Source organism: Petaurus breviceps, unplaced genomic scaffold, assembly GCF_028583685.1.
Source record: "Petaurus breviceps papuanus isolate PSGF00001 unplaced genomic scaffold, PetGlider_PUasm1.0 214, whole genome shotgun sequence".
In the NCBI taxonomy this organism is placed as follows: domain Eukaryota; kingdom Metazoa; phylum Chordata; class Mammalia; order Diprotodontia; family Petauridae; genus Petaurus; species Petaurus breviceps.
Window position 1 is genome coordinate 21,670,610 of NW_027185863.1, and position 9,969 is coordinate 21,680,578.

At 39.8% G+C, this 9,969-nt stretch overlaps 1 pseudogene; it reads right to left on the reverse strand.

Moving 5' to 3' along the window:
- Nucleotides 1-8,235: 8,235 nt before the first annotated feature.
- LOC138165635 (small ribosomal subunit protein eS19 pseudogene) lies at nucleotides 8,236-8,727 on the reverse strand (annotated as a pseudogene).
- Nucleotides 8,728-9,969: the final 1,242 nt, after the last annotated feature.

The window sequence follows — 9,969 nt, forward strand, 5'->3', positions numbered from 1 at the left end:
CTGGAAAAAATAAATAAATAAAATAATCAATTTTATGATTCTTTATTGTATCCACCAAGTGATCTAAACAAAATGCAGTCACTGAAATAAAATTTCCTATGATTTCATCTGTCTTTTCTTACTTTCATATTAATTGTAATCAATTTCTACTTCACCACAATGCACTGATATCAGCTGTTTTATACCTGGAAGTAGATGTAATTTAATAGGTTTAGAAATAAAATCCACAAATGTATTGCTGTAATGGCAAGCATAGAAGTCGTTCACACCTTGTTTCAGTCTGTTAAGAAATGTAACATATGAACTCCAAAACTTGTGAACCCTATAACTTGTGAACTCCCGGGGAGGAGCTAATGACTATATAAGGAGAGCCCCAGGCTAAGACAGCAGGAGCTGAAAAGAGGATTCTTGTGGTGGCAAAGTCAAGGGGAATACTTGTGGTATCCTGGCACTCTGTTGGTCTGTTCTGTCTGTGTTGATGTTTGTATGTGATACTTTGTACAGAAGCCCTGAAAGCCCTGAAAGAGGATTTTCTGGTTGTATGTTTATAGAAGTCCTGCAGGAGGGTTTTTGAAGTCCTGGGGCTTTACCGATGATTTGTGCTGACCTCTTGGACCATTTTTGTGGGTCAGTGTTGATTTCTATGTTGATGATTTGGGTTGAGTTCGCAGACCTTGTTGGTGGATCTGAGTTGATTTCACAGGCAGATAAGGAATTGATGGTGGTGCTGGCAATGTGAATGAAGATTATTGTGGCTCTGTTAAGCTTTGTCTTTCCAGAAACAGGAACTGTGAAAGACTTGGGGTGGACGGTGAGCTTCAATATGGAATGGAAACTGGACAAAGAACTGGACAAAGAGCTGGGAGCTGCCTGCCTTTGAACCCAGGTGACAGTTGGAGCTGGGCCATGGAAGAGGAACCATGGAAACTGAGAGCCAGCCTCAAGTCAAGCTAAAGAAGACTTTATTGGATATTGTGTACTGACTGAGAAGATTATGATTTACTGTGACCCAGGAGTGGATGACCTGTGTATTTTCCATTACCCCTTAAAAGGTTACTGAGTAGTGACTGATGACTGAGTAGTGACTGATGATTGAATAGTGACTGATGACTGAATAGTGATTGATTTGTAACTTACTGTGCACCATGAGTGGAGAGCCTTGACTATTGAATTTTGTGACCCTTAAAGAGGCAAGATTCCTTAAGGATGATTGAGTTACTTAATGATTATACTTTGTTGAAAACTATTGTGACCAATTTGGTAAAAACTATGTGGCCATTTTAGTGATAAGTCATTGTGAATGCTGTATTTTGATTTTCTGTGATAAGTTGTAATATTGTAAGAGCTGTATCTTGAATGGTCTATCACACTGAGCCAGGAGACAAGTGCAGTCCTGCATAAGCCATGTGGTCCCAGACCCAGTACAGCCTTGACCAGTGGCACAGACTGGCCAGAGCAGACTTCAGGAGAGTGAATCACCAGAAGCTGTGGTGGTTTCCAGACTTCTCAACCATAAACATCAAAGAGAAAGTAAAAAGTCAAGGGGAACTCTGTTGTAACTGGGTGAGTGAAGAGCATGGTCCTGCCCCTGCCTCCAGGGTGAGAGGTGGCTTTGCTATAGCTGCTGCACCATCATTGTCTCCAGAATTTCTGTCCTGTAGATCATAGGGGAACCAAATGACCATTCAGAGGGTAATTGCACTTGCTTTGATTTGCTTGCATCTGAATGGTGGTCTTGGGTGGTGATCTTGGGGTCAGAAACCCCAGTGTGCCAGAGTTGTTGAGAGTAGAAAGTGTGGCTGAAGAGAGGGCACCCTACTCATACCTCTGACAACATTTGTGAAAACCCCCAAAATTTGGGATACTGGTCTCTCCACTCTGGAAGCAGAGTTCTACTGTGGCAAAGAGCTCAAAAGTCAAAGTGAAAGACTAACACAATATAACTACTATGGAAAAGTTTTGTGTAATTACCTTTATTGAATTGCTTATCTTCCCAGTGGTGGTGGACAGGGAAGGAAGAAAGGAAAGAATCTGGAAATCAAAGTTTTAAAAACAAATGTTGAAAAAAAATTGTTTTTTACATGCAACTGGGAAATAAAATATACAGTCACTGAGGTATAGAAATCCATCTTGCCCTACTAGTGACTTAGAAGGGGAATGGAGGAGGACATAAGAGAGAACAGATTGGGGAAAGGGTATTCAGTAGTCTGGCTATCTTTGGTGGGGGTTAGGGGTAAGACAGGGAGAAAATTTGTAACTCAAAATCTTGTGGAAAAGAATGTTGAAAACTAAAAAAAAAATTTTAAACATATTTTAAAAATCTGTGCCCCTCACAAAGATACTCCAGGGTTTCAATATTTAAGTCCCTAAGAACTTCTGTGATAGGTAGCTAAACCCCTAAAAATGTCTTCTTTACATAAGTTGAAACACATTTATCAAACTCCTACTACATGCTTGGCATGATACTAAGAGTTAGTAAAACAGATAAAGGTAAAATAGCCATTACCTTAAGGAGCAAAATTATACATATATAATATTTGAAGACAATCTGAGGTATATAACTAAGTGGTTTATTGTGGAGCTAACTGTGAATTTGAATCCCTCTTGAATCTAGCTGAATATTTTGTAAGTTTATTTCTACTAGTTGTAGAAAATAGTATTTATTCTAGCATTTTTAAGCTTCAGAGAGGTACCAATCATCAAATTTACATTATCATTATCCTGCATGATTTGATGAACTTTAGTCATATCCTCTCTCAACTCTCTTTTTTCCAGACTAGAATCATGGCGTTAAAATGTTCTCAAAGAGTATTGTATTGATGACTTTATTTGTTACTTTCTGCCATATTATGAAAAATTGTTGCTATGGATTAAAGGGTGGAAAGAAATGTAGGACAAAAAAGAGGGAAGAAGAACTTATGTATATTACTAAAAATTCACACCTTCACTCAGAAAAATTCTATACAGTCTCCTACTTAATCAAGTTTTACATTTGTATAGTATGAACAATAGTATTTATTAATCTTTAACAATAAGGCTGGACTATATTAAAGTGGAAAGGTAGTATGTTATGGTGAATCACATTGAAATGGGGGAAGGAGAGACACTGTGTCACTGAATTCATTCAAATAATATTTTGTTTTGCTTTGATTTGTTTCAGTTTGTTTGTTTGTTTTTCCATATAACAGAGCAACCAGGGAAATGCAAGGAGTTATCTGGAGCATAAAAGGGAAGGGGGAATAAAAGCTGGATAATTAGATATAATTTGAAAGTGTCTTGCTTGGGTTTCCACACATTCATCACTTAGCTTCTGTTTGCTTTTGAATTGGGTAGGACTATACCATGTTTCAATTAAAAGTGGCTTGAAATATAGGTTCTTCATCCCTGACAAGAGCATGGGAAACCTGCCACAAATGTTATAAACTAAATATCTCACAGAATCCCTCACCTCCATAAATAGGCAGATTTGCTGGATTGGCTCACAAGTTAATGAAGAAAGCTACCAGAAAGATGGCAGTGCACTGAGAATCTCACTTTAAGTAAATATGGAGGGGAATGAGCAAATGGGGGAACTGACTAAAGAGAATAATGTAGTGGTACATGAAATTTATCTACTAAGTCAGATATGAAACATCATCATCAGCAACAACAACACTCACCTATGTGAGAGAATCAAGGACAGGCATTGGAAATTATACACAAATTAAATAGCATATTATTATATTTGGAGATGTAAAAAACCCTAAAAGTAATGAAACTTTCCATAAATACTGAGGATAACAAACAGGACAACTTTAGATAAGTGGGAGAAGTCCATAGAATGGAGAGGACTATTGTTATAATAGGAGATATAGTAGAAGATAATAACAGATGGCAATAAGAAGAGTGATCTCTTTAACTCTCATTTTGGTTCCATTTATTCTCTTCTAAGGTAAATGATCTTTGGAATTTGAATGACAGTGAAAAATGACAAATTTCAAACTCAAGATAAATGAGGAGGCTACAAGAGAGAATGTAACTGCCCTCAATGTATTCAAGTCACTGGACCTGAAAGAACTAATTTAAAAGGAATTGAAAGAACTGGCAGGTGTAATTATTGATCCACTTTTAGTGATCTTTGAAAAGTTTTGGAGAAATTGTTAAAAAACACACATAAACACGCAAAAAAAATAAAAATCACAGAACTAGAAAAGGTCAAATGCCCCAATTATTTAAAAAGGTAAGAGAGTAGGATTTTCAAACTATAGGCCAGTAATCTTGACTTCTATTGCTAGTAAAAATCTACACCACCTCATTCAAGGGATGGTTTGTCAAGATTAAATAGGTAGTGTTATAGTTCAGTCATTTCTTTCATGTATGACTCTTCATGATCCCATTTGGGTTTTTCTTGACAAGCATATTGGAATGTTTTGCAATTTCCTCCTCCAGCTCTTTTATAGATGAGGAAACTGAGTCAAACAGGGTTACATCATTTGCCAAGAGTCACACAACTAGTAAACTTCTGTAATGGTAATTTGAAGATTTTGTCTGACTCTTAATAGGCTGAATGTAATCACATGAAGCCTGTGGTAGGAGGAGCTTGCTGAATGGATAGAGCAGAGTCCAGAGGAAGCTGGGACTCAGAGAAGTTAGAAAGGAGGGAAGAGAGGATGCAGGTAAGGAGATAGCAAGGCATGGTGTTCCTTCTGTGTTATGGTGTTTTAACTTCTTTGTTGCTATGATGGATTTGGTTTTCTGGTGTTGGGATTTGGCTGTCTGGTGTCTGTATAAATGTTTTGCTTATGTCTTCTATATGGAGAGTCTGTTATATTTTGTGATTCAGAACTATGCTGCCTTTTTCATAGTCACTGCCTAGGCTGTGCATATTTCATTGGTGCTACATTTGGTGACAAGGATGAGATCACAAGGTATCATATTTCTATTCAGAGGCAGAAAGATTTTAGACGAAGAAATGGATACCCCAGGATGGGAGGATTTGCCTTATTCCTCCCTAGCAATGGAATGGGCTAAAAGCACCAGAAGCTATGAAAACTGACAATGGAAGATACAGAGGGACAACATACCAATTTAGAAAATTTTTTGCAAGGAATACCTATAAAATCAGGGAAATACTTGACAAGAGTGTATAGAAGAGGCTGGGTTTTACTAAGAGGTTACCATATGATATGTAAAAGCAGAGACAAACTGCTACAGGAGAAAGCTCAGGTAGAAAGGAACTTAGCTGATTTGCATGAGAAACTTTCTGTGCCACAGTATTTGGGCTCTCCTTCAGAAGAGCAAGCTGGAGAGTTTCAGGTAGCAGAGGAGAGGGTTGGTGTGGGTTTGGCTCAAGAAAAAAAAACTAACAAAAGGAATGTGCATGCAACTTTGGCACAGGCTGAACCTAGTTGCCATGATGATGACTGCCAGGAGAATGTGTGGGAGGAAAATGAAACAAAGTTAGATGAGGAGGGCAGACTTTCACCCCATACTGAGAAGAAAGCAGAAGAATCAGGGGGGAAACAATCTTTGGGGAGATAATTTAGAATTTCACTCAGCAGAGGTTACTGATATGTTAAGTCAATTCACCCAAAGGATGGGAGAACTGTTGTTGTCTTAGATGATGAGAATCAGTGATGAAGGGGCCAGAGGAGTATTGATAGATAACATACATTGCTTGAAATTTCTAGGTTTTAGTCAGATTCCTTTTGTAGAGCAAGCTTTTAGGAATCATCATATGCTAGGAGGTAACAATATGACCAATCTGTTAGCTTTAGGAGCAGAGGGATGCAATAGATAATATGATAATAACTCTGTGTGACCTAGTGGGGATAGACCCTGGTATTCTCTTAGGGACTGTATGAGAAAGTTAAAGGAGGAAGTAATGAAGCCAGCTATAATGATTGGAGATGCTGATATTTATCATGATACCATCCTCAGCAGTTTCTCATAGAAATATCATAGTGAAGTTGGCTCTTCCTGCTCATAAGCACCTAGTTCTGACTCTACTAATTGGGAGATATGGCACTTTATTTCAGAGGTGCTGGATGTGATTTCAAAGATAAGAATGAGAAAAAAATAAATTTCCTCAAGAGAGAAGAGTATATAGCCAATGGATTCAAAGCCAGAATAGATTGACAAGAAAATAATTGTTTACTGCTGTATTGAGAACAAGGGTAGATTGTGAAAGGATAGTTGACATTCCAACTAATGAACTATACAAAATGTACTAAGTAAAGGGGCTTAATATTATACTGAGCAGGGAAGTAAGAACTGCCCCTATAGATCTTCATTGTATTCAAGTTTATCACACATGAAGGGAGACTAGGAAATTGGCCAGGCCCCAGCTCAGATTAAAGAAAATATATCTCTAGTCACAATGATGACCCACATATTGCAAATTAGAAAACAGTAAACAACTGCGAATAAAGCATTGATAGTGGGTTCATGGACTCCAGGATAATGGCTGACACTATATCTACCATGCTTCTGATTATTATCTCCTTGTTGTTTTTTGGCTTTTTGTCTGTTAAACTTGCTTACTAGATTTGTTTCTTGAAGACTCAGTACCCTTCACCTGCAGATGCCTGATTGTTTAAGCCTAATGTTACCCCCTGTTCATGCCTGTGATGTGTCACCGCTGGAACTGGAGTCAATCAAACTCCACATGCCAGGTAAAGAACTGACTTCTCAAATGGTACTTCTGGGGCTAGGGACAGCTATACGTCCAATTTCAGCAGGAAGTAGCTATGGAGGAAGAGACATTCACTGCTTACCCCAAGATTTTAAACACCATTCAAGAGGGGAAAGATGGGTTGTTTGTGTTCAAGCCCCACCCTAAGATATTCTTTTATGTAATTATTATCTGTTATCCCTGTTATATTGTTGTAAAGTTCTGTTGACAACACTTACCCCTAAACTCCTATTGTGGGTGCTTCTGACTTCCCTCCCCACCCCAGCCTGACCTCCCTTCCATCATAATCCCTCTCATCCCCTTCTCCCCTATTCTCCTGTAGGGTGAAATACCCTATTTAGTGTGTATGTCATTCCCTCCCTAAACCAAATTCAAAGAGAATAAGGTTGACCCATTCGCTTTTGCCATCCTGTTCTTCCTCTCCATTGTACCCATTTTCCCTTGCCTCTTCTATATGAGATAGTTTACTCCATTCTGTCTCCCCCCATCTCCTCTCATTATATTCCCCTCCCACCTCTTAATTTCATCTTTTAAGTAACATCCCTTCCTATTAAATTGGTCCTGTGCCCTCTATGTATACCTGTAAACATATATACATACATTCACATATGTATTCATATGCCCATATACCCTCCTATATAGACATATATATGTATGTATGTATGTGTGTATATTCATTTCTATTCCCTTCAACTATTCTCATACTGAGAAAAGTTTCATAAGTTATAATTATCTTTTTTCCATGTAGGAATGTAAATAGTTCAACTTTCATAAGTTCCTTATGATTTCTTTCCCCTGTTTACCTTCTCTTGTTTCTTGTATCTGAATGTCAAATTTTCTATTCAACTCAGGCTTTTTCATCAAGAATGCTTGAAAGTCCTCTATTCCACTGAATGACCATATTTTCCCCTGACACATGATACTCAGTTTTTCTGAGTAGGTGGTTGTTGGTTTTAATCCCAGCTTCTTTGACCTCCAGAATATCATATTTCAAGCCCTTTGATCCCTCAGTGTAGAAGCTGCCAGATTCTGTGTTATCCTTATTGTGTTTCCACAGTATTCAAATTGTTTCTTCCTGGCTGCTTGTAATAATTTCCTCCTTGATCTGGGAACTCCAGAAACTGGCTATAATATTCCTAAGAGTTTTCTTTTTGGGATCTTTTCCAGGAGGTGATTGGTGAATTCTTTCAACTTCTTTTTTGCCCTCTGGTTCTAAACCATCAGGGCAATTTTTGTTGAGAATTTCTTGGAGGATGATTTTTAGGTTCTTTTTTTGATCATGGATTTTAGGTAGTCCTATAATTTTTAAATTTTCTCTCCTGGATCTATTTTCCAGGTCACTGGTTTTTTCAATGAGATATTTCACATTGCCTTCTATTTCTTCATTTGTTTGGATCTGTTTAATAATATCTTGATTTCTAATAAAGTCACTAGCTTCCATTTGCTCCAATCTAATTCTGAAGGAATAATTCTCTTCAGTGAGCTTTTGAGATTCTTTGTCCATCTGGCAAATTTGGCTTTTTAAGGCATTCTTCTCCTGTTTTGCCATTTGAGTTAGTCTATTTTTTTTTTAAGAACAAGGCAATTTATTAATGAATCTGGTGTGGTTTGTCCTAATGTTTCTTGTTGGCAGCTGCCACCTGTCCGGAAATTCTGTCCAGGTCTATCTGTCCCTGAGTTGTCAGTTTCTGGCCCCCGTCCTGGTCCTTCTCCACCATCTTGAGCCCCTCCAGGGCCTGCAGGACCCTCCGGGCCACGCTCTTGGAGCCTCGGCTGAAGTGGCTGGGCATGATGCTGTTGCGCTGGCGCCCACCATAGATCTTGGTCATGGAGCCCAGGCCAGCGCTGCCACGGAGGTATAGGTGCCGGGCGGTGGAGGCCACTTGTGTGTAGAACCAGTTCTCATCGTAGGGCGCCAGCTCCTTATGCTTGGCCAGCTTGACAATGTCCACCCATTCAGGGACTTTCAGCTTCCCTGGCTTTTTCAGGAAGTCGGCCAGGGCCTGCATGAACTCCTGCTGGTTCACATCCTTCACTGTGACTCCGGGAGTCATGCGGGCTACGCTCAGCCAGTCAAGGGAAAGGGAGGAACAGGGCTTCCCGCAAGTTAGTCTATTTTTAAGGTGTTATTTTCTTCAGTCATGTTGCTGATTCTGATTTTATAATTTTGTTGCATCATTCTCATTTCTCTTCCCAGTTTTACCTCCACTTCTCTTATTTGGTTTTCAAAATACTTCTTAAGCTCCTCAATGGATTGTAAGCAGCTTATTCTTTTCTTGGAAGCTTCTGGTGCAGGAATTCTGACTTTGCTGTCTTCCTCCTGTCCCATACCCTGATACATTTTGTCCCCAAAAAAGGAGTTCAAAGTCAGACTTTTGTGCTTGTCTTGCTTCCCTGGTTTGCTCATGTTGCCATTCAACTACTTGACTTTTGATCTTTTTCCCACAGTTGAACTCTGCTACCAGAGTGGGGAGCTTTGTCCCAAATTGCTGGGGTTTTCTGAGATGCTGGAGCTATTAGTGGGGTGCCTTCTCTGAAGCCTCCTCATGCTCTGGAAAACTGTTCATGCACCCCAGGACCTCTACCCTAGACTACAATCCAGATCCAAGAAGGTTAACCAGAGTGATTACCCCTCAGACTGGTTGCTTGATCCCCCTACAATCTTCAGGCCAGGATATCAGAAGCAACCACGTGGTGGCAGCAGCACTGCCACCCTTCTTCAGCAGCTTCTTGCCCCAGGGGCAAAGGCTGACGACACTCCTGAATTCCCATGTCCCAAAGTTCATACTGTACCGACCTCTCACTTTGTCCTTAGCATCTATGGGTTCTGGAAACAGCCACAGCTGCTGGTGATCAGAAGTCCCTCCAGCTGGGACTGCTTGTGGCCACCCTGAGTCTAAAACCTCTGGCTCACATGGGGCTAGGCAGGGCTCCCAGAGCACTGTGTTGGCCACCTCCTGCCAGCCTGCCAGGTTGTCCTCAGAGGTAGGTTAGCTTCTCTGTTTCATTTTGTGGGTTCTGTACCTCCAAAGTTTGTTCATGACTTGGAGGAGGTGGAAGTGGGAGCCCAGGAAGTCCTGTTTCTACTCCACCATTTTGACTATGTCCCCCTAAACTCCTATTAAGCTATGTAATGAAATGTGTTGTTAATGTATTTTTGCCATGTAAGGGACATGAAAGATCTTGGGGCTTAGTGTAATGGTAATGGTAATGGTAATGGTAATTTGAAGATCTTCCCTGTCCCTTAATAGGCAGAATGTAATCACATGGATCCTGTGGTGAGAGGAGCTTGCTGA